This window comes from Emydura macquarii, unplaced genomic scaffold, assembly GCF_026122565.2.
Source record: "Emydura macquarii macquarii isolate MOO-44397 ecotype Brisbane River unplaced genomic scaffold, CSIRO-AGI_Emac_v2 contig_2846, whole genome shotgun sequence".
NCBI classification, from domain to species: Eukaryota; Metazoa; Chordata; order Testudines; family Chelidae; genus Emydura; species Emydura macquarii.
The window spans coordinates 5,109,083-5,134,447 of NW_027132983.1; the positions used below are offsets into that span (position 1 = coordinate 5,109,083).

The 25,365-nt window shown below is 44.0% G+C and overlaps 1 long non-coding RNA gene across 4 annotated transcripts in view; it reads left to right on the plus strand.

The window, feature by feature from the left end:
• The first annotated feature begins 1,330 nt into the window (after positions 1-1,330).
• The window catches only part of LOC137166382 (uncharacterized), an 85,353-nt gene continuing 61,318 nt past the window's right edge, over positions 1,331-25,365 (plus strand). For 3 of the 4 annotated variants that reach the window (XR_010923678.1, XR_010923675.1, XR_010923679.1), the window contains exons 1-2: positions 12,654-12,752; positions 14,014-14,099. This is a non-coding gene — a long non-coding RNA (uncharacterized lncRNA). Of the gene's footprint in view, positions 1,346-12,653; positions 12,753-14,013; positions 14,100-25,365 lie in introns of those variants that run through there. The other variant, XR_010923676.1, reaches the window with a different exon arrangement.

Genomic DNA, 25,365 nt, shown 5'->3' on the forward strand with positions numbered 1-25,365 from the left:
ATTATATCATGACCCTAAAACATTCTCCTAGACTCTCTGGAGATATTTTTAAATCTCCATAACTAAGGAGTCATTCCATCCCCTGAGGATCTCTAGTCATACGGATATGTCCCCTCCTCTGCTCCCCCCCCCAACCTATGAGCAGAGGAGCTGCTCTAGCTTGCTCTAGCTTCTTCTTAGCCATGGGGAGTCCTTGGCCAAATGGCTAATCCAGCCCTCTGGCTGCTTTGCACCACAGATGTTCAAGGCAATTACAGCTTAGGCCAGGAACTGGCTTTGAAGTTTCAAGAAGGCTGTAGCTTCTTGTGTATTTTAACACACTCTTAATGTGAAATATTAGCTTTGAAAGTTGTGCAGTTGATAATACATGAAGTGAGGGGAATATATCATCTCTATAAATTTAAAACATAAAATATTGAGCCAGGGTGTTGCTCCACAATACAACTATTCTAATTTATACCTGCTAAGGAGTTGGACAAGTAGGAACAGCTGTTTTTGTTTCTGAAGGAAAATACCTTTCCAAATAAATTACATGTGCCGGATGGATCACAGCCCTTCCCCTGGCCCCGGGGCCTAATTAATCATTATGAACACCACTATCCAATTAATTGCAATTTGGTGGTGTCCTCTATTGTATCTGCCAACTCCAGAAATAGAGCAACAAATTGATGTACAAAAGAAATTCAGGTCTTATGATAGGGTGTGTTCCCCACACTTGCCCTGAAGGGGTTAATATAGGCCAGTGGGGCCAATTAACCTATTAGGCTGCAAGCTTGGCGAAGTAAGACTGAAAGGAAAGCCCTAATTAGGGGAAGCTCACCTATGCAGGAACAGGTGGGGCTTCTATAAAGCCAGGGAGCTGATAGCAGAAAGGGGCTGCAGGGAAGTAGTCTGTAATCACTCTGTAGATGAAGGGGTGTGTGCTTGGGGGCTAAGGAGCTAAATATTCTGCAGTTACTCCCATGGAGGAGGGATTTTTGGGGATGACAAACCCAGAAAAGGGGGGGAGCCAGAAAGTAAGGAAAGACTTGGAACAGGTTCAGGATGGGATAGACCTTGGCTGCTACTTAGAGGGTCACTGAGCTGGAATCCAGAGTAGAGGGCTGGCTTAGGTTCTCGTACCTGTCACTGGGGAAGTGGCACCATAGTGCTGGGTAAGGAAAGACTTTGATTACCAGGAAGGGGGAAACATATGCAGTGACCTGGTTGGAGGAACAAGTCATGAAGAGGGAGCACCCTGTGTTGGAGAGACCAAGACAGCCATGCATGCAGCAAGCAGTGGAAGGGGAACTCAGACCTGGAAAAAGTTAATCCCCAGAATGGCCAGAAGGAGGCACCATCTATGGTGAGTAGGCTCTGTGACACACCTTTGTGCAGTAATGTGAACTATAACCCTTAATCCTGGTAGAGCGGCCAAGTATGTGCTATTATAAAATGGGCAGTGAGCTGTCAAATTTTCATCAACTTCACAAATAGGATTTTGAAAATAAAATGTAAGTAACTGAATGTCCAAGGAGGATATAAATTGCATCTCTGTAGTTGAGATGGATAAACAATAGGTGGTTGGACACTTAGGGCTTGTCTACTTGTGAAATTAAACTGGAATAAGGTAGGGTATGAATGTAAAGCAGATTAACTAATCCTGGTTAAATCCTTGTGCGGATGCTCTTATTCTGGGATAAGAGTACCTTAATTTGAATTAGTTTATTCCATGGAATAAGACACTCTTCTTCTAGCATGAGTGTCCACACATGGAATCAATCAGGAATAGCTATTCTGGAATAATTTCCCTCTGTAGACAAGCACTTGGAACAGAGTAATGAACTCTAGACACATAATTTCTATGCAAAGCTTTGAGGTTATTTTCCAGAAGTTCAAGAGGAGCAGCCCTCAGTTATATTTATGTATCACTGTACATTGGATGAGTCATAATTGAATCCCTACCTCTTTACATGTAAAGTATTTCTCTAATCTCTCAGTGGGTATAACAGTATCATGCATTGGAAAGACAGCTCCTAATCTTTAATAAGAGCAACAGTGTGCCTTGATACCTGCATTTTCATTTGGACATGTCTTGTCTTTGTCCTTAAATTATTCATTGTAGGTTCATACTACTTTTCATGTCTCTAAACTCTAGGAAAAGGATATTCCAATAATCCAAAGCATGCACAAGCACGTGTAGAATTTCTGGAATGAATATTTTATGGGCAGTTTACTACTACCCTGTTAATATCTTTATTGTTATCATCTGCAGTCAATATCTACCAGTTTCATTTGGTGTCATTGTAGTTGGTTACAATGTGTCAGATTCCCAGTTTCAAGGGACACGAGTCTTTTATGTCAATTTTCTAAGTGAACGTCTAACATTTTTCTCTCAAATCATTGAATGGCCTCTTTTCCCCTCATCTATGAAGCATTTTCTAGGTCATCTTTGAATTCTTTAAGGTAAAATCTTGTGTTGTGCATTTGAGACCACAGAGAGGGAGGTAAAGGTGGCTTTAAGCCAACTTTGTGCCATTGTGATTTTTGGGTGCCTCCAGGGGCCAGGCAATCCCTGGAATAATTTAGGCAGCCTACTCCAGATGCCTATGAGCAATATCTCTGTCTGAAATTCTTGCAGTCGACGTGCTGTGTTGTCTCACCCCTTCCTACCTCTAACATGCCCTTCCAACCTCAGCCCTGCCCCAACACATCCCCTTTGCTAGAGTTCTCTGTATTTTCTGGGTATTGTTGGTGGGGAAGAGACTGGTTGACCTACACTTACTGGGTCTGATTTACTGCTATGTTGTGCTAAATTACATTGGTGTGAACTGAAATAATGTGGTAGAGACTCAGGCCCAAGATTATTATGGTTTTACATTTTGCCTCATTAATGCTATTGAAGTATTCACTGACCTTATTGTAGGTAATACAGTGGTAACATTAATTCTTGCAAACTTCTTTGGGGCAAATTCAATTCTCCCCCCAAATCATTTTCCATTTAGTGGAACATTTTCCATTTCACATTGGGGTGAATTTTGTCCTAAAGTTTATTAAGATAATTTGTTTAATTATTGCATATATGTAAGCAAGTTTCTAAGCCTGGTCTACACTAGAAAATTAAATCAGGTTAACTATATTGCTCAGGGATGTGAAAAATCCACAACCCTTAGCAGTGTAGTTAAACCGACCTAATCCCCAGTGTAGACAGCACTAGGTCAGTGGAAGAATTCTTCTGTCAACCTAGCTACTGCCTCTCAGGCTATGTCTATACTGCAGCACTAATTCGAATTAGCTTAATTTGACTTTCAGCAGCTGATTTTATATAAATCGCAGCAGACTGTACACACTACGCTGTTTGCACTGGTTTCATGCGTTCACACTAGCCAGCCTTAAGTCGCATTAGAAAGCAGTGCAATGTGGGTAGCTATACCACAGTGCAACTAGCCATGGTGGCTGTTGTGACGAGTGTCATTGTCCAGGATGCAATGCTGCTTCCTCCCCTCCCCCCCATACAAAGAGGAAAAGGATTTTCACGCCATTTTTTTACTCCCTGCGATTGCCATTGCTGCAGAGAAATGGAGCCAGCTCAACTCTGCGCTCTAATTGTGAGCGTGACAAATACATTGCGGCTTATCATGGAGTAATTTAGAAATAGAGCAAGAAGGCGAAGCAGATACGACATCTATGCCACTGAGGCTGCCCTGCTACAAGACATCCAGCAGAAAAATTCCCGATTGCTGCAGGCTGTAATGTGTCACCTGCAGTCCGTGGAGCACCGGTTCTGGTTCAGGGAAACAAGCACAGACTGGTGGTAGCGCATCATTATGCAGTTGTGGGATGATGATCATTGGCTGCAAAACTTTCGGATGCGAAAGGCAACTTTCCTTGAACGGTGCTCAGAGCTGGCCCCATCCCTGAAGCGCGTGAACACTCACTTGAGACAAGCTATGAAGGTGGAGAAGAGTGCCAATCGCTCTCTGGAAGCTGGCAACCCCAGACTGTTACCACTCGGTTGGGAATCAATTTGGAGTCGGTAAATCCACAGTGGGCATAGCCGTGCACCAAGTGTGCAGTGCCATAAGTAGACTTCTGCTACAAAGGATAGTGACTTTGGGAAATGTGCAGAACATAGTGGATGGATTTACGAGGGGCTTCCCAAACTGTGGGGGGGCCATTGATGGGACGCACATCCCCGTCTTAGCGCCAGCACACCTGGCGACCAAGTACATAAACTGCAAGGGGTACTTTTCAATGGTCCTGCAGGGGCTTGTGGATCACAGGGATTGTTTCACAGACATCGGTGTGGGGTGGTCTGGGAAGGTGCATGACGCTCGTGTATTTTGTAACTCGGGGCTGTTCTGTAAGATGCAGGTGGGAACTTTCTTCCCTGACCAAAAAATTCAGATTGGGGGTGTGGAAATGCCCATAGTGATCCTGGGGGATCCTGCTTACTCCTTGCTCCCTTGGCTAATGAAGCCCTACACCGGTCACCTTGACAGTGACAAGGAGTGTTTTAATAAGAGGTTAAGCAGTTGCAGAATGGTTGTAGAATGTGCCTTTGGGCATTTAAAGGGTAGATGGAAGAGTCTCCTCACTAGGCTGGACATGAGTGAGAAGTACCTCCCTTCTGTGATATCTGTTTGCTGTGTTCTTCATAATGTGTGTGAAGCAAAGGGGGAAAGGTTCCCCCAGGGTTGGGCTGTGGAGGGAGAAAGACTGGCCGCCAGTTATGAGCAGCCAGATGCCAGCACTACGATGAGAGCTAACCACGGAGCACTTTGCATTAGGGAAGCTTTGAAAACCAGGTTCTGCAATGAGATGCAGGAGTGATTTCTGTTCCTGTATTTTGTTTGCCTTTGATGGTCCCCCAACCCCCTGCCAACCACCCACCCCCCTGTATGTTGTTTGCCTTTGATGCAGGACTGATTTCTGTTCGTGTATGTTGTTTGCCTTTGATACTCACCCCCCCCCACCGCCCTTCGATATCTGTGCCTGAAAAATCCCTCATGGACAGATATTTAATAAAGAAACGTTTTGGAAAGATGCAAAAATTTATTTTTTAACATTCAAGTCTTGGGTGAAGCGGGGGGGAGGGTTCATTCACTGTCTCCAGGGGTAGGCTCATAGGTTGGTGGCTAGCAGTCAGAGTGGCTGCCGCAGCTTTATGTTCCCCTCCACCAGGGTGGAGGAGAACAAGTACTGCATACTGGCCAATCTCTTCCGAGACCTGTTTGGGGCGGGGGAGGGCGGCATAGCACTCCGTCGAGGAGGGCCTGCAGCAGGACTCTGTCCACAATAAGCCGGAGCAAGTCTGCCTGGTCCTGCAGTAGTCGTAGCATCTCCTGTGTGGTGCTGCAATCATGTTCCTGCATTTGTCCCATGTTCTAGGACAAGGTCAGCCTCCATGCTCTTTGCTCTGTCTCTGCGGCTGCCGAGGCGTTCGTGAGGTCCGAAAAGATGTAATCTCTGCTTTTTTTCTCCCTTTTTCCAATCGGACAGTCTGTCCGCAGCAGTGCTTAATGGTCGGCCCACTGACGAGGTGTCTACAGAACGAAAGAAAAATAACAATATAGCCATAGTTAGCATAGTGAAGAACAAGATACATATGTGTCAACTTCAATAATGATGCCATGATAAAATGTAGCTAATGATTTTCTCTCTGCGCTTGTATTTAAAACCCTTACAGAGAGGAACTGCGGAAGGCATCGTGGGGCTGGGGGTGGGAGGGGGCGTCTGCTTGTATTGCAAACCCTTACAGAGAGGAACTGCGGACGGCGTGGGGGGAGGATATTCTTAAAACACATGAAGCCATGATGTGCACTACCTTGAGTGCAGAGAAGAATCCTACCGTGCAGGGAGGAACAAGGCAGCCGTTCCCTGAAAATTTTTTCGAGGGATAACAGATTACATAAATTAAATATTTCGTGTGATATCAACTGATGATAAAAGTAGCATTTCTCATCACATAAAAAACAGGATTCCTGGGTAACCACCCAGTAGAGTCAACAAAACGCCTGAGATCCCCTTCGTGCCCCCCACACCCAATGTTTAAGGACAGAAATGTTAAGAAGAAAGAACTCACCAGATGTCTTCCCTGGGATCATTTATGCTGTTCTGTGTGCTGGTGGACTGCTCGTGGGTCAGGAATAAGTCCTGATTTTGTGGGAGAATGGACACCCCGCTCTCCTGCATCCTGCTCTCCACAGCTTTCTCCTCCTCCTCATCCACGGACTCCTCCTCATTGTTCATGGACTGTGAACTAGTGGAGGTATCGATGCTGCGGGGAGGCACCATAGTGGGATTGCCCCCCAGAATTGCATGCACCTCATCATAGAACCTGCATGTTTTCAGAGAGGAGCCTGAGTGGCTGTTAGCTTCCCTGGCTTTCCAATACGACTGGCGCAGCTCCTTGATCTTCACTCGGCACTGCTTAGCATCCCTCTGGTGTCCCTTCTTCAGCATACCCTGTGATATTTTCCCATATATGTCCAGATTCCTTTTGCTGGCTCTGAGCTGAATCCTCTCCCCACAGTCCGATGAGGTCTAAGACCTCTGGTCGACTCCATGCTGGAGCACGTTTTGGCTTTGCAGTAGACATGCTGAGAACAGTGGCAAAGCTCTCCCAATGCTGGCAGCAAGCATAGGAAATGGAAATTCAAATGTTCCCGGGGCTTGAGGGGAGGGGACTTTTCCTGCTTCCGTGACCATGGAGAAGCACAGCGCGACTGTGCAGAGCAGTCAAAGTGGGGCATTTTGGGATACAGTCCGGAGGTCCATTAATTTGATTTAAGACCCTTTGCGTCTACACTGATGCTAATTCAATTTAACTAATTCGAATTAAGCGCTACACCACTTGCAGAGGTGGTCTTTTTAGGTCGATTTTACAGGCACCTTAATTCGAATTAACAGTAGCGTCAGTGTAGACGCGCGTGTAATTAATTTGTATTAAGGGACCTTAAGTTGACCTAAGTCGCCAGTGTAGAGCAGGCCTCAGGGAGGCGGATTACCTGCGCTGATGGGAGAATCCCATAGGTAGTGTCTACATTGAAGTAATACAGCATCTGTAGTGGTTTAAGTGGAGAAATACTTACTCATGACCATGAAAGCTGTAAAAAGGAGATTCCCAAAATAACAAACTATAGTTTGGGAAGCTGATGTAAAAGTGCTGGGGCGATGTTACCGAAGTCTGGAGAAGTTCTGAGCTGATTGCCATCCACAAATCAGAAATACAACTTTAAGGTTTCACCAAATTCTTGAGTTTATGCATTTGGGAAGACAAATACTTAAACATGGCTAGTGAACCCAACAGGCCAACATTTTCATACTTAGGGGCCTAAAGTTGTGCACCAAAACCCATATTTCTTCAGAGGTTTTAAGCATCTGCAAATCCAGATGACTAAATAGTAACTCTAGTGTTCAGCAACTCTGAAAATCAGGCCCTTTTTATTTAAGGCCCTAAATATGGATTTAAGGATATAACTTTAGGCTCCCAAGTCTGAATATTTTAGTTGTTGCTTTTCCTTCTGAACTCAAGCTATGTTGCTAAGGGATCTTGCAAAGCATTTAAAAAAAAATAAAAAAAAATTCAAGCATTATTTTTATACTTTGAGCTTTATCTGCCATATCTTTAGGGATCCCACAAGCAGGATCCATTTAACAGCCACTGGATGTCACTATAATGAAGCTCAAAGTATATTGGAAGTACAATATGTTACACTAGTTTGTCATGAAAGCATGACTAAATCATACTGGAGTTGCAATATGCTCTCAAAGCACCAGATATTCCTTTAGAAACCTTATGGATACTGCTTCCTATGTCTTTGGTATCTCCATTGTTATTGGATCTGTTCTATATTAACTACAAAGAAAGGATAAAGAGATCGTCATTTATTGAAAGGAATCCTTCAGGATGAAAAATTAATATTTTAGTCACTCACTGGCCTTTCTCAAGATTTCAGTCTTAGTCCCATAGTCTGGGATGAGAGGCAATACAAATTCCAAATGTGGTGACTGCCCCACTGTGTGTGGTGTGTGAATCCAATAAGGCTGGACTCTCAAAGGAGTCTAAAGGGAATTAGGTGCCCAAAGTGCATTGAAATTAAACGATCTTCACAATGTGTTCTTTAGTATCTTTGCAGGGTATCTGAACTATTGGTAATGAGCAGGTGTAGCTTCTTGTAGCCTAAGTGTAGAAGAGTATGGGAAACTGAGGTTACTAGTGTGAGGAAAATTAGAGATAAGTGAGAGACAGCAGATGGGAAAACTGAAGTTAACAAGGACATGGACTAAGGGTACATTCTGGCTATGTTTTGGTTATAAGTGATGGTCACAGGGTTTTGAATGAGTGTTTAAGACTTGTGAATGTTTTATGAAAATGCTATCTAGATTGGTGCAGATGTTAATTTAAATTATGTGTAATACGAAGCCAATAGGTAGGTGGCAGAAATATAATTCTGGTAAAGGGCAGTTTAATGTTAACTAGTACTAATAAAGGAGTAGTTCTGCTAAATTGCAGGAGACTTCCAATTAACATCAAAAAGGTACTGCTAGGTTCCAGGATTATAAAGTGTATTTCATTCTGTCAGTGGACTGATCACCTGTTACACAGTACTACAACTGAACTAAAATATAAAATAGGTAACAGGTGATTGCATGCCTGTTTGCTTAACTGATCACTTTCCTTTTGAATAAAGTTGGGCTTATCATTCAAAGTGTTCACTAGTGGTCCTCTACCAAATAACTTTTTTTTCTCGAATTGACCTAGAGGCGTGAACCTAAAAACTAAGTTTGGGTTTTATTGCACACTTATCTTTAATAACTCATTATTGGGAATAGTTCACCACAATGGTGACACTCTAGGTAGCAACCACATCACAGAAATTGTCTTGATGCATTCCTAATGCATATTCAGACACCTCCGAAGCATTGCCCTCTAGAGAGGTACAAGTCTCGTTACTCTAGATGTTAACACTGAGCATAGAACTGATGTCTAACACGGAGCTAACATCAGAGGTAGCCACCTTTGTCATAGGGGCTCTATTATCAGAAGTGACAGGTTGCAGTCAATGGTGGAATTCTCTCTAAACACTGTCTGGGATGGTAGCGGTACTCTGAGTCACAATTCCAGCATAATCGGGCCCTAAACTCTCCATTAGAGGGGGATCCTCCAGTGGTGTGGAGCCTACATAGGATTTTTTTCATCCTAGTCCTCTTTGCTGGAAGAAAGGGATGTAAACAGAGTAAAAGACCAGGGATGTTCCTATCAGCCACTTCCCTAGAGCAGTCCCCAGATTGCTCTAACTGTGCAGGCAATGGCATCAAGTTCAGGGGAATGCAAATATGAGCTTTAAGCAGTCTTTGCAAATCATTCCCTGGTATAGTTCAGCTGCACTCTAGGAACTGATCCTCTGCATCAAACCTTTCTGAGACCATCTCTGTGTCCTTCCACGGACACCAATACCTAGCTGATTGTTAATGGAAATAAGGGGAATACGATCGACTGGCCAGTGTATTTGCCATTATGTCAAAACAACTTCAGGGCTTGTAAAACAATTCCTAAACACGTGAAACAAATCTTGAGCAGCCCATATATGACACACAATCATCTGTATTCATGTAAGCACTGTAATGTACTAAGTTATTAGCCTTTCTCCATGCTGGGGTAACTTTATATTTTTTAAGTTTTGTTCTCCATAGTGAATTTTTGTGCTGGTGGAAAAATCCCAGGCTGATCACTCACAAGGCTGCAGTTTTCTGCTTATTCTCTGAGCAATCACAGTGTGATGCAACAGAGTCCAATGGGCACTTATTTCACACAGGCAGCTGACCAGCCATCAGAAGAAGATTTTTGGTAATTACTGACCTGCAATTGAACCAGTGATCTAGAGAGGAAAGGCTCTGGATCCCATTATCAAGCTCATCTCAGTAAAATCAATGAGTGTTCTCTCAATGGCATATAAATAGATTGACTTTCTTGATAAATGTCAAGAAGGCTGCTCAATTTCCACCAAATCACTCCAGTCATTTAAATGGATGCTTTCAGGTATCTCTCTTCCTATTTATCTTCCACTGTACAAAGGATGTGTTAGGAGGTAGAAACCTGTAAAAAGTACAAGGGAGAGCTGAGCTCTCCCCTCTCTCTCTCCCACTGCAGAATCCCAATACCTTCTCCCACATACTGAGCATGGGAAGGATGCTGTTACTGGGGGGAAGGCTTTTGGCAAAAGGTGAGTCTGACGATTTGTTCTGAATCTGTCTAGGCTGGGGCTCAGTCTGAACTTCCGTAGCTGGGATCCCACCAACCCACTCCTGGTCCTTGAAAGCCTTATTCTGAGTGTCTCCAGCTGCATTGATCCTATGAGGAGCAGCCATCTTGGTAGGTCACAGAGATGTAGTGTCAGAGATGGCAACGTCTGTGCCCATTCAGGGCTGTGGAGATTAGGGTTAGAGTTTTGAATTCAGTCTGGAGACGAATGAGGAGAGTGGAGTGCACAGAGCAATGTGTGACAAGCTCATAATGGCCTTTGCAATCTAAGAGGGAGGCTGTTGGGTGCTGAGAGTCACAGCGTCTGTGTCATGTTTTCCTTCAGCCCCAGGCAGGGTGAGATGCAGCAATTGAATCTGGAGGGATTGAAAGCATGGATTGCAATGGGAAGCTCCTCACTTGTGAGGAACAGCTGCAATCTCCTGTCCAGCTACAGCCAGGTAAATGCAGACCTTGCTACTTCTGCAATGTGTTTGTTCAGGATCAGTATAGAGCCCTGGTGCCCTGACACAAGGCTTCTCATTACCTAGATTGATGGCGTCTTTGGAAGCTCCTGAAAGTGCTTTCCTTTCCTTATCGTCATCCTCCCACTGTTCTAGATAAAGGTTATGCTCTTCATCCATCTGCTTCCTTCTCACAGGCATAGGCACTCAACACATTCATATAGTCATCAATATGGAGACTTGCTCTCTCCATCCATCCACAACAGCTTCCAATCATAAATAAAGTACCTACCCACCCTGGTTTTGGGAGGGCAGTCCCAGTTTTTCACACAGTGGTCCTGGGAGTGTCCTTCCAAGCACTTGAACTGTGCCATTGTTTTTAATCTCATTCGTTTTTTGTTATAATTACAAAACATAGCTACAAAACTTTTTAGATGCATTGCTGGACTGAGTAGAATTTGCTAGGAACACACAATCCAGTGGAATGAGTGATCAGTGTGTGGAATGAGGTTGCTGTCATTCAGCTTCTCTTATTGGAGCCGTTCTTCTGTTTAGTCTGAGTGCCAATGTCACTTTTTTTGTGTTTTAGACATTCCTTCAAATACTAAGTTACAAGAAAAAGTTTTCACCTCTGAAAAATAAGCACATGTTGCTGTTGAGGCAGCACTGACACCACAAGCACTTTTTAAAAGTGTATTTCTGTCACTTGTTTCAGTATGTTGCAATTGCAATGTGTCCTGAGCATTGGCTTGTTTTACTGTTATAGTCACGAAGGGTGACAACTCCTTTTTTTATATGTTTACTAGGAAATGAATGTGGCTTCGTCTGTTTGCTAAGCTCATTTACAAAGACTTCTGCTTTAATCAAACTATGACAATATTTAGATTTAATGAAACTATAAAGTTTTCCTGTTAGCTTCTTACATGAAGCTGATCTGTTTCAAGAGCATTCTGATTACTCTCTTGATTAGAAGCTTGATTGTATTGGTTGATCAGTATATTTAACTGCATTATTGTAAACTACAGGTGAGCTAAAAGCTGATGGTCAATAATGACCAATTAAGAAGCAGTCTCCATTTATATTCAGTCAGATATCTACCTGCTTAATACCTTTTTATTTATTGCTTTATACCACCATATGCCCCTCCCACTGGGAAGTGCTGCCTACCTTGTCCATCTGATTCCAGCCTGAGCAACCTCCAGGCATCTGTGGAGAAGGATGCAGTGACTTAGTGGTTGGGGAGGGGCAGTAAGACTGGTGACTGGTACTCAAGTACCAAGCACAATGAATGGAGAAGATTATATAGTATTAATACTAGTTAATGTGTACATTTTGATTCTTGTTTTCCATAAAATAACTCCATCTTATCTAGACTTGCTTCCTAAAAGACAACACAACTCCACTAATCTGACCACTGGCTTGTAGACTTGCCAGAGGGCTATCTGGTGCCAGTTTATCCCTGTTTATCCTATCTGACTCAGGGTTGGTCAAGCCCTTTCTTCTCATCCATGGACATCAGATCTAAGTAAAATAAGGTCATCTTCATGGTTATGGTCTTTCCTTATGACTGTAGTTCTTTCTGCTCTTCCATTTCCCCCCAGTCATGATCAGAGCTGATGCCTGGGAAACTCCAGCTCATGATTCTGGGGAACTCTAGTATATTTGAAACTGAGAAGTAGTATGTACCAAGCAGATGAGCTAACTTACTGATTTATAGCAATGGATTTGCTCATTATACTCTCACAAACCCATCCTGGTTACATAATCCAGTACCTGCCCATCTCTGTGTTGCATAATTATTCATATGCATAACTCTGATGGGATGCCTGGCCCTCACTGGCCAGCAAAGGGTTAAGAGGGCCCTTGGAAAGGCATCCAATAGGAAGGAGCTGCATGGGAGCCAATCAGGGCCCAGGAGGCCAATATATAAGGAGCAACAGGGCAAAGTAAGGATAGTGTCTCCTAGGAGCTTGAAGAGGAAGGATTGTCAGCACCCTGGACAGAGCAGTGGCTGGCTGCTAGGATTCAGCAGAGCCAAATGCCCTGTAGAAAGGGCTGAGAAGGTACTGGGGCAGTGGTGAAGCAGCCCAGATAAATCTATGGAAGAGTTGGGGGAGATGCAGTGAGAGGCTGCCACACATAGGGTCCCTGGTCTGGGACCTGGAGTAGTGGGCAGGCCCCTCCCCCACCCCCAATGGCCATAGGACTGGTGGTAGGACTGCAGTGGCCACTATGGGAAGTGACCTAGAATGGACTGAAGAATCCCCTGGAAGGGGGAGGAGCATGGACTGTGACTCAAGCGGAGGGCCGATTCATCAGAGCGAGGGTCGAGCAGAGACAGGACTGAGCATGAGACGCTGCAGAGAGAGGCGTCTGCTTGGCTGAGGGCTGATTCCCCAGAGAACCACCAGGAGGTGCTACTGCTGGGATGTTGCACCGTGCTACAATAACACACACAATTCTCTTTGAAGGAGTATTTTAAAGTAAATTTGTGTGACAAGCCGTTAAGGAAAGCTTTTTATTACATGCTTCTATTACGAATTTTATTCCTGTGATTTTTATGAAAATCTGCCGGCTTAATCGATCAACACTCTAAAGCAGAATGGGAAAATAGTGTTTCATGTGCATCCCTTCGTATTTGCAACATGTTGTGAAATGTTTGCAACAAAAACCCTCTCCCAATTCAGGTGACACTTGCCCGCTTTTGTTAGACTCAAATCTCAAGCTAGGTTTGTCAAAAGGTTAATGAAAACCTCAGCCCAGTTTCATGTGAACTTGAGCTTGTGGGTGTGATTTTTTTTTGGGGGGGGTAAACTCTGGTAGCACCCAGGAGGCCCAGTCAGGGACCAGGACCCCATTATGCTAGGTGCTGTACAAAAACAGACCAAAAAGATGGTCCCTGCCCCAAAAGCTATATCTATATTGAATGATGTGAAACTTACAATCCTTAGGGTTTGGGTGAGAAGCTGGCTGGCTTTCCAACTGAGTTTCATGTGGCATGCATTTAGAGGTGTTGTGTGTGAATCCATGGGGTTGGGGGGAAAAAAAGGAGGAACCTGCAGGGTCGGTTGAGTTTGAGTTAAGGTAAAAGTTTGAGTTAGTTTAGTGGAATGGGTTTCCTTATCTTTAATTGTTCAGTCACTTTACTATGGCATGATTGGAAACGCTATGGGACACAGCCTGCTCAGCTTGAGGTAATACAGCACGAAGTCTAAACTGCAGACCATGTGGATCTGGGGCCTGAATGCCTGCTATGGGATCAGAGAGCAGGTTTTTAAGCCTGACTTGTCTCATATTTTCAGTCATTTCTGTTCTTGTTTCCAGGGTTCACCGCAGCTGTTGAGCAGCAAGAGGTCTGCAAGCACAGATACCTCACGGAGTGCACTTCCTAGTGCATTACTGGTTGTTTTGTAAGTTCGTTTGTATTGGTTACATTTCAAATGGGGCCTGCTCCTGAGCTAAGACAACAAATTGAATAAGCCTTTTTTCACACTGAGCTCTTTTTGTGACACCGAATAACCTGTAGCTCATGCAAGTGAAATCTCTCTTTAGCTTATTTCTGCCTTAGCTTGCCTAATAAACCTCTTTCCTTAGGCACTTGCCCCTGATAGGTGACCTCTAGAAGCAGAGGTACCGCATTCAGACCTCCCTTTATTCTTTGAAGCATTAAAAGCTAGGCCTGCAGCTGCAGGGCTCCATTAAAGGCAATGAAGTGACTCCCACTAGCTGAGGATTTGGCCCTTAATTTCCTCCTTTTTGTCATTTTTTCAACTCTTCCCCTAGTGCAGTTGATGAGGACAGTTGTGGTACCATGATGTGTCGGGCCATGTGCATCCTTGGTGTGACATCACTTTTCCCACACTTTCCCATTTGATGAGGGGAAGGGGGCAGCACGATGCCTTACATGGGAAGACAAGTGAAAGACCCTTGGCCAAGTTACAGAGCAGGTCTGATTGGGGATTAGTTTCCCAGAGGGGAATGGCTGCAGGGAGCACCGGCTAGACTCGAGCTGACATTCACTCCCAGTGCAGAGGGTCTGAATGTGTCCCATTCTCCACTCTAGCCCTGTGTTGGCTCCTTTCACTAGTGCCAAATTTCCTTGGTGGTGGAGGGGAACAAGACACTTTTGAGGGTAGTATTAGAGAATATAGTTCTCTCTCAGGTATTCTGGAGAGTGTATCCACCCAACTCCATCTTCATATACATGACAGGAGACAGGACAATCACCAGAGTTTACTTGTGTCCATAATATGTAGAAATTACATTTGGATTTCTCTCACACATGCAGTATATGTATACAGGTATCTTTAATTCCTATGTCACCATCTTTCATATGAGAACTAAAGACACATCTTCAGTCCATTGGCATGCTTTGCAACATAGAGGTGTAAGCCTCACTGTTCTGGCCAAGTTCCAGCTCTAAAGCTCACTTTCTGTCTCCTGTACTTATGACTATATAAGATTATTCTTCCCTTGTCTTTGAGAACATTATCAAGCAATGTTGCTGTCACTGTTTTTTCTTGTTTTGGTTCCCACCCTCCATACTAGAGAGAGCTGTAATTCAGTGTTGGGTGAAATGGTCTCTGTACATGGAAGGTAGTGTACGTTAGTGTTTCTTGACACTGGCACTTGAGAGACATGGGTTCTATTCCTTGCTGGTTAACATTGGGCTAGTAAATTTCCTTCTGCTTCAGTTTTCCCCATCTGTAAAATGGGGATAATGATACTGACCTCCTTTGTGAAGTGATTAGAGATTTATTGATAAGAACGTGGTGGTAGTGGTACATAGAAAGCTTAGTTGGTTCTTTAATGACCACAAGTAACTAGGAGCTTGTCTTTGTGTCATCCAGAAGATGGCATGTCAGTTAGCACAGTGCCCTGTGACATCTGTTTTAACTCAAATGGGAGAGTGCCATCTTCTGAAATACCACAGCATTTGATATGGCAGTATTTTAGACATCTAATGTCTGTTGTGGTAACTGGACCTGCAAACTATCTTAATTGTGATTAGGTCGACTGTTGGATAATAAATGTTGATTGGGGGGGGGAGGAAAGACTGAATTAGGTGAAATAAAAAGGCCTACTGATCTAATTCCAGGACTGTGTTAAGATCATGTCTGATACACAGTGTGTAACCAGAAATCGGAGAACCAATACTAGTTTGCTGGAAATTAGGCCTTGCTGGACAAAATAAGTAGGGATGGTCTATTTGCCTGTTGCTCCCTTTTGGGATCTTCAAAAAGATTTTTTTTTGGGGGGGGGGGGCATGAATATAAATGCTGAGTAAAAGATGAGAGAATGGGAAGAAGTGAACATCACCATCATGGCTGCCTCCTCCTTCCTCCCCTCCCCCCCCCCATCTCATGGAACCATTGTGTCTACACTGGGCCAGAGAGGGACCAAGATGACACCACCACCCCCACTGACTTCAGCTAAATCCCAAATACCACCTGGGATGTGAGACTTTGGGGGAGAGCTAGGGAAAGAGACAGTGTCCTTTTCCTTCCTTATCTTCTCTTGTATCTCTCCTTTTTCCTTCTCTTTAATAAGGGTCTGGCTTGGCCAGCCAAAACCGCATATTGTGCGACACTGATTTTTAGCTACATTTCTGGTCACTGGTTTACAGCAATGCCCATCCAAGCCTGATGCTGGTACAAGTTTGCCAGGTCTCTGGAGTTGCTGATCAGACCATCTGCTGTGCTTGCATTTCTCCTGCAATGAGGCTACAAAGAAAGGCAACAAAGACAAAAGGGGGGGGGGGTAGGTGCGGGTGCGTGTGTTTCTAGAAAATGGAATCAGACTTTAACAGCAAGAGCAATAACAATAGTTCCAGCCCATCTCAACTAACCTCTTCTCTTGTTCCCCAAAATGACAGTTTTTACCATCTAAGACTGTCAAATAGGGGTTTTCCTTCTAAAAACTCTCCAGCTACAGAGAAAGGGAACGAGGGATGTAAAGTATTAAGACAGACTTACTTTAAAAACATTTCAAATGCTTTAATTGTTTTTCCTTTTTTATGTTTTTAATAAAAAGTTAAAAGGCTTGTAATAATGTTTTTCCATGGCACTAAGCAGGCTGAAGGGTCTGTATACCTAGCGCTGAACCTTGTTTAACACTATTTAATGCTGACACCTTTCGCTCTTTGGTCCCATATATTCCACTGAAATTAATACAATAGGTCCCCAATCTGTTTACTGTCCTGACCTGACCCAACCCTACTCACGGGGATGGCATCAGGTGTGTTGTGCTGTATAACAGCAGTGAGCTATCTGTTCCTCACCAGCACCATTTTAAGGGTCCCGTCCACCCCCATTGTAGTTTTTTCTTAGATTCATAGGAAAATCCAGCTGGGACTTTTATATTCAGCTGGTCTGACCTCCTGCATAACAAACACTGAAGATTTCACCCAGTATTTCCTACATCAACCTCAATAACATGTGGTTGAACTTTAGAGCCTATATTTGAAAAGACATCCAGGCTTGATTTAAAGGCTCCAAATGACAATGAATTTATCACATCCTTTGCCAAACTGTTAAAATTTTGCATTTTCTAATCCTGTTACATTAGTTAGTCCAACTACATTATACTAAGGGCTATTCACAGCATTTCCAAGTCCTTTTCAAATAGATGCATGATTTCTTTGCCATTTGAAGTATGGATTCTCAAATCAATAAAACTTCAAATTGCAATTAGTTTCAGAAGATTAAATGACCTAATGGGTGATAGCTTTCTCCAAGACCTACCATTGCTCTTTTTCAACAATAATTATTTTGATTTAATCAATACATCCCTGCTGTAATTTAAAACTCTACGATGAACTATTTTGTACATTGATAATGCTCACTACCCCCACAATAGTCAAGCCATGAACCAACATGCCCAAATTTATGTTGATTGTATGGAGAAGAGAAGCGAAAAATCCTGATGTGATATTTGAAAGACCCAATCATTAAGGTTTCTATAGCAATTAATTAGAAATCATTAACTGTTAATAACATGTTTAAAGGACTCAAAGCATTACTCTTTGTGAACTCTCATCCATCCAGTTCATTAACATGGTAGACAAGCTTTCAGGATTTGTGAGAGAGGTTTCAAGGTGACAGCTTAAAAGCAAAGAGAAATCCATTTTCTAATCCTATATTTCCTCTTTTTTCCCCTCACCTCTGTTACCACTGGCTCTGCAGTCAAGAAGATTCCGTTTTCCAGAGAGCAAGTGTGATAGCTAAATGCATGGTTGCCAAGAAGCCCTTTCAAAAGGATGTTTGTGCTTTTATGCTGTATGTTTTATTACATGTGCTGCAAAGTTTAACTATATGCTTTGTAAGGTGTCTTACAGACATCTCTCCTCTGACCCCATCCTATCTATAACCAATGGTCCAAATCCTAAACTCACCATGAAATAAAAATATTATAAGAATGCCTAGAAGCCCATTCTGCTAGGTTTTCTACATGCACTGAATAAGAGATAATCCTCATCCCAGACCACACAGCCTCTTGAAGTGAACAAGGCTTTTCCTGGGGGAAGAATAATAGATGGAAGGGGAACTGAATCCTGACCTCCAGCTTGAAAATAGGGCCTGGGACAGCTGAGTCATGGAATACATGGTAATAGATCCTGCCTGGCGTTCTGCCTGAGAAAATGGGGGTGTTGTCATGTAAGCTCTCACGGTGAGCAGACTCGCTGGCCACATCCCTGGTATTCGTGCCCATATTAAAGGGATCAAGAAAAACAAATTCTCATCTTGAAAGGGGATTGTAAAATCTTCTTCCCTTTGGACAGAGTGACAACAATTTGGATGAGGTCCAACTTCTACAGGGAAGGTGCCAAAAATGAATATAAATTAGGTCCACACTTGTAAATCAATTGTTTTAAGACTTTTTAAATTCTAGTTTGAATTCTGTAGTGTGCAACATGCAAATCAAGGCTGCTGTAAATGCCAGTCACAGTGGGTGGGTTGGCTAGAACAATGTGATTGACCATGAAGGAACGTTGCAAAATCCAGTAGATGCCAATAGCTAGTGGGTCACTGGCATGACACTGGTGACAGGCAGGCAGCTAAAACAAGAATAAAACCTTACAGACTTTTTCCTAAGAATGAGCATGTTCAGTCCTAATGATCATTGCAAAGATTTCCCCTTGCCAGCACCGCTCACCTTGTGCTGGTTGCATAGGAGCAGGAGTGTAGTGCCAAAAATAAATAAAACACACATGCTATTGGAATTAGGGATGTGTTGCTCAAATCCTTTTCCTTGTGAGGTAAATCCAAGAAATACTTAGGTTGGCAGCTGTCCCCTCTCCTCCAACATCCGTCCACATTCCCCTTCTCTGGAACCTCTTACTGGCTGCTGGTGCAGCACCAAAATATAGGTAAATAAAGACAGAAATGGTGTGGCAATTGTGGGATGGCAGGAATGACTAAATCACAACCCTGGCAGCCCTTCTTGTTAATCACACTGTTTTTATGGCTATCTCTACAGAAGCTCACTTTCTTGCTGCTGCAGCTTTCAGCAAACATGCCCTGATTAAACCTTCCCCCTCTTCTTTGCAGTAGCCATAACCTTAAACTCGAAGGCAACATACTGAAATCAGAGGTTGAGCTTTTCCATCAATAGGGCATGTTTCTTCTATGTTTTCTTTCAAGGGCAATGCCTTGAATCTTTCTCTTGTCATGTTTCTAAGTTCTTTAGGTCTCTTGAATATTTGCATGTAATTTTTTCTTGTATAGCCTTTCTTTTGCTACTGATGCATAATCAGTGTTTGTATTAGAAAAAAGATTATTTTGCTTCCTATGTTCCTGATCTGACTAGATCCGTAGATGGTAAGGGAGGAGTGGCATGCACCAGAACAGTAGGGCATGGAGGTCCATGTTAATCAAGCACCTAGTTTTAGCATGGCTGTGTGTGCATGCACAGATATGAGTATATACTCCAGATCTTCTCTTCGGGACAGTCTTCAAAAAGGATACCAGTTCAGGCTGAGATCCCCTAGGAAAACCGCCCATTGTTTATAATGAGGATATATGTAGTGCCTCCATTTGAACTGTTGTACTAAGTTTATTGCAGGCGCTTTCTCTTGAGATAATATTCTTTACAACATTTTTATAATGTAGCATTTCCCTCCCTTTTACTAAGGTGTAAACACTGAGTGCTTCTAGGATCACTAATAATCCCTGACATGTGGATGAGTCAGAGGTGAATTTCAAAAGGCTTGGAAGTTTTGTCCAGAAGCCTGTGAAAATGAGCATGTCTATAAACCGTGCAAACTTTGGGAGTATTCTCCCACTCTTCGCATCCTTTCTTGCCATCCCAGGCAGATCCATTCTCAGTCTCCTGACCTGCTGTCCTCCTTCAGTTACAGGGGTAGCTCCTCAACTAGTATAAATTGCCTTTGTTCTATTGATGTTAAATACTGAACTAAAGGAAGAAGCTTTGCTGCCTGCTTGCTTCCTTCGGCCTTCATGACTTGTAATGGCTGCTGCAGAGATTGCTGGCCTTCTGGTTATGCAATGCCACCATGCCTGATAGAGGCCTGTGCTTTCTCCATCCTTCTGGATGGACACGAAGAGGTAGAAGTCTAGCAACATCTAAGATTCAATGTCTACAAGCAAATAACCTCAAGCAAGTCTGATGTTAAACATCAAAACCAATATAACCACTGCCAGTCTTCTCAACCAGCTACTTGAATGAAGCTACAAGAGCCACAACAATCATCCTGTGTAGGCATCAAGCTGTTTTGGTTTGGTTTTCTAATGTTTATTAGTAGAGGGAGTCCTCCACCTCAGCATTCTTGCACTCCAATAGATGGGTGGGTGGGTGTCTTGTGTATTTATATTGCAACTTTTTTTCCTGGCGTCGCTTACTATGTTGCACGGGGTCTAATAGAGTCAGGTGCCAATCTTGATTGGAGCCTTGATGTTCTATTGTGATAAAAATCATAAATAACAACACTGCATATACTAAAGAAAGCTGCTCCATTCATATTAGGCAAAACTGGCAAGTGCCCAGTATATGTTTTGGTTTTTAAAATGTTAAAAGCTTATTTTAGAAACTAAGAATGTTGCTTTTCCCAACACACATTTTCAATGCCTGTTTCAGTTTAATTGCCTGAGAAAAGAACTGTAACGAAAGCTTAAAATGTGTTTTTATACTTTTCTGGTTCTCTCCAGATGGATGATATGGGGAAAAAGATAAACAATTTGAACCAAACTGTCATGCTTGGAAAAGAAATGTTGTGAATTTTCCTGGATATGAAGTCAACAAATGTCTGTGTGTACTCTCCTGATGATACTGTCAATACAGTAGGAGCATTGCTAGTAGGTTATTGTCATAAATGATATTGAATTCCTAGAAAATGGCTTGTTTGATGGAAACCCTTTTGTCAAAATGATTTGCTTGTTTACTAAAGAACTTGAATCAGTAACAAGGTCAACAACCTAAATTTGAGCTTTGCGTTTATCAACATTTTTGTGGAGAGCTTCTCTGTTAATGGCATCTAAAAATGCCAAACAAAACACGCATTTTAGTTATAGGCAAAATATTTTCATGACACTTGGAATGAGAAAAAAAGTAAAGTTACTTATTACTAACTATAACAAGAACAGAAAATAACATACAAATGATGCCACTAACGTTGACAGTGGCTCTCACTCTCAGAAGGAGAAGTGGTGGGGCAGCTGCCCTAGAGAAGCTGCAGTAGGAGAAGCCAGTCAGGGCTGAGGAGGCCCTATACAGGCAGAGAGCAGAAGGGGCAGTCATTCTCAGGAGCATCAGGGGGGAAGGCTGGCTGCCCTGCCGGCCGAGGGAGGACAGCACCTTGGACTGAGCAGTGGCTGGCTCTGGAAAAGGAGCAGCTGAGAGCCCTGACTTAAGGGCCAGACAGTGGACTGCAGCTGCCACGGGAGGAAGTGGCTAGACTAGGGCTTGGTGTACACTGCTGGTTAAATTCAGTGGCAGTCAGTGGGAGATATGCAAGCTATGTAGTGCAGCTTGCATATCTCCCATCATCTTCCTAACTTCTACTTACCACGGCATCCCCACTACACTGTGCTGACAGGAAATGACCTCCTGTCGACGCAGCGTTAATCTTTTTGCGGGGGTGGATTAACACCATTGACTTCCAGATCAATTGAGCAGGTCTCCACTGCCGCTCAATTGATCCAGCAGAATCGATCTGGCAGTGCCAACAGTGCCACTGTCAATATAGACATACCCTGGGACTGCAATCCCCTGGGGAGGTGTGGAGAAACATATTGTGGCACAGCTGGAGGGCTGCCTCATGAAGTGGATGCTGCGGGCTTTGAAGAGATGTATGTCCTAATGTGGAGGTAACGGCGGGCAAGACACAACCACATGGGGCGCTGGGACCTGCAGATCTATTCCCCAGACTAACCAGCAGGAGGTGCAAGAGCAGTGAGTGCAACCCTGTAACAAGTGGAGAACACAGGCAGACGGTCACCCCTGTCATAAGGGGAGGATAGGAGACTATGGGGAATATTGTCCAGCAGAGGGGTTGGAGAGATGGTGAATCGTGGTTGGCCCTGATACGAGGGGACAAGGAGAAGTCTGGTGAAAAGATAAACCCTGATCTAAGGCAATTCAGGGAGGTGGAGAAACTATGGATCCACAGCTAGTTGAAGCTTGTTTTGCAGAAAGCTCAAGTGCCCTGCCGTATTGGGCTCCCAGGACACAACCCCTGCTAATAGGGGCTGACAAGCAGGAAGGGCAACATCAGGCTCTACAGCAGCAGGTGCTCAGGATCCAACAAAAACAGTGAGAGGCACAGGAGAACCTGCAGGCCTATGTGGCCCAGCTGGAGGAGGAGCAGTTATACTTGTTCAAGCTGCTGAGTGAGGAAATCCATAGAGGCTGTGGGGAGTGAGGGCAGAAGCAAGAGACCAGGGTCAGGCAACCAGTGGCTGAAATGGCACCCTGTTATGTCTGTGACTGACAGGGACCCTGGAGAACGGAGTGACCCTACCAGGATTGGGGACAGAAGCCCCATCCGGGGAAAGAAAAGGAAGTCCCACCTGTGAGAAGAAAAGAGAGGGGGCGGGCATGTTTGGTCCTGGGGACAAGAGGGGCATCTGAAAAGGGAGTGCCCATACCTGACATGGAAGGGTGAGGCTAGCCCTAGGAAAGAGCCTGAGCAGGAGAAAGAGGCCCATGGCCAAGGAGAAGCCAAAGAGGTGCTTCAGATGCCACACAGAGGGCTATAAAAAAAGGTAGTGCCCCCTTAGGAAGATGCAGCCCAGAAACCAGGTTAGGTCAGAGGTGGTCCAGAAGGAGGTGGCTGTGATGACTGTGGGTCTGGCCAGGAGTCATCTCCCACACCCAGAAGGGGACGTTAAGGAGGTAATGGAAAAGAGGACTGGGACAGAGAGCACAGGTAGGTAAGAGGACGCACACCAAAGCATCGCAAGCTGCGGTAGGGACTCGGGCACTATAGGGACTATAGGCAGCCTCGGGACTATAGGCAGCCAGCAGAGAGCGGAAGGGGCAGTCATTCCCAGGAGTTCAGTTAGGAAGGCTGGCTGCCGTGCAGGTCGAGGGAGGTCAGCACCTTGGACAGAGCAGTGGCTGGCTCTGGAGAAGGAGCCGCTGAGACTGACTTAAGGGCTGTACAGTAGACTGCAGTTGCCATTGAAGGAAATGGCTAGACTGGGACTGCAGAATCCCCTGGAACGGGGGAGAGCACAGATTGTGGCATGGCTGGAGGGCTGTGTCATGAAGCAGACACCATAGGCTTTGAAGAGACGTGGGTCCCAAGGTGGCAGTAATGAGCAAGACACAACCACATGGGGGCGCTGGGACCTGCAGAGCTATTTCCCACATTCACCAGCAAGAGATGCAAGAGTGGTGAGTGCAACCCCGTTACAGAAGGCCATAATTACAGAGATCAAAACAAAAATTATATATGCTCCTTGCAATAACAGAAACTAAGAACCAAGCCACAAAGTCAGTCAAAATTGTAATTAAATAAATGAACCTTGCATCATGCCCTGAGGGCCACTGCTGGACATGGGCTGTGATGGATTTCATGAGGGACAATTCCAAAGGCAGGTGCCATGGCCGAAGGAACCTGCCATTGGTCAAGAGTTCAGATTAACAAGAGACTCTCAACCAAGCTTAAGTGGTATCAGGGATATAGAGTGAGAGACAGTCCCACAAAACCAGGTTCATAAGTATCAAGCACACCGCTGATGTATAAATAATACATAGGCATAATTCAGGGCTTTCAAGACCATAATCTTGAACTGAACAAGAATCCAGTGTTAATGTGGTGTCTATAGGGAATGTAGAAAAGAAAAGGCCAACCTGTACAGCCTGCTCCAATCACCTGTACATTTTAAAACTATAATCTTAAATATTTTTCTCAGATTTTCTGAAGACTTCAAGATGGTGCACTCCACTCAGATGGCCATGTATATTTGTAACAAGGAGGGGAATTGTTTAACAAAAAATGATACTGAAGTAGAATATACTGCATCATATTGTTAATGTGTCAGCATCCCAAACCAATAACCATTTTGGGCAGAGGCAGGCAGGATGAGGGGGAGGGGGTTTCCTGTACCTACCTGACTAGTGCTACACATAGACACTGTCTTCCAGTTACATGTTTTTTGCTGTTTTCTCTGGTCAGAACTGAAGATTAGTCAGGTTTCTATGCAGCTATAAACTGCAACAGTTTTGCATTATTGTGCAACAGCTGATGTAAATTAGTATTGTGCTTCTTAAACTCTTGCCAATACCCCAAGACAACCAAACCATTATGAATCTCACTAGCTGTAATAGTCTGTAGAAGGTAGAATAAAGTACAAAGCAATAGGGTTGTGTGTTAGAGGCAGCATGATCTAGTAGCTAGGGAACAGTATTGAGATTCTCAGGGCCTGGGTTCTGTTCCCAGTTCTGCTAATAACTTGCTTGTGTGACCTTTGGTAAATCACTTCACATCTCTGTGCCTCTGTCTACGAGCAGTTGCAGGGTAGCTGTTACAGAGCCAAGCAAACTTAGTCTGAGCCAGGAATCTGGTCCAGTGGTGCTTTGATGTTTTCCCCTCATCTGGGTATCTGGCCTAGAGAGATGGTCAAATGACCTTTCCTAAGGAGGGTGTGGTATTAGTTACCACTCCAATAGCTGATGAGGATTGTATGTGATAAACATGTCCTAGCTCCAATTCCAAGCAAAAGAAGAGCATTGAAATGTTTCATTCCTGGAAATGTGCACTCTTCTCACCCTAGTCTTCTCCCCTCACAGAGCATGAGAGTCCATGAGAGGTCTGCATGAAGATAGCACAGTATATGTTTCTGGATTGACTCCCCCGTTGCTAGGGAATGGCTGTTTAGAGCCCATCTGGCTGGAAGCAGTTTGATTGTCTCGCTGAAAGAAATTACTGACCAGTGTATAGAAATCTAGGCGTGCCTTCAATCTATAGGACTTACTGAAGGGGAGACCATTGTCTGCTGCTCTACCGTAATAACTTGTCTAAAATACCTTCACATATTATTTAAGCAGGTTGAAATAAAGTAACCAAACCTGCCTTTTTGGCAGCTGGCAAACCTGGCTCTGGTGCTTACTAGGGAGACTGTGTTCAGCAAGGGTGCTGGGCATTATATTCACCATTAACCAAAGTGGCAGCTGTGCACACAACTCTTTAGGGCAAACTTTAGGCCAAAGAGA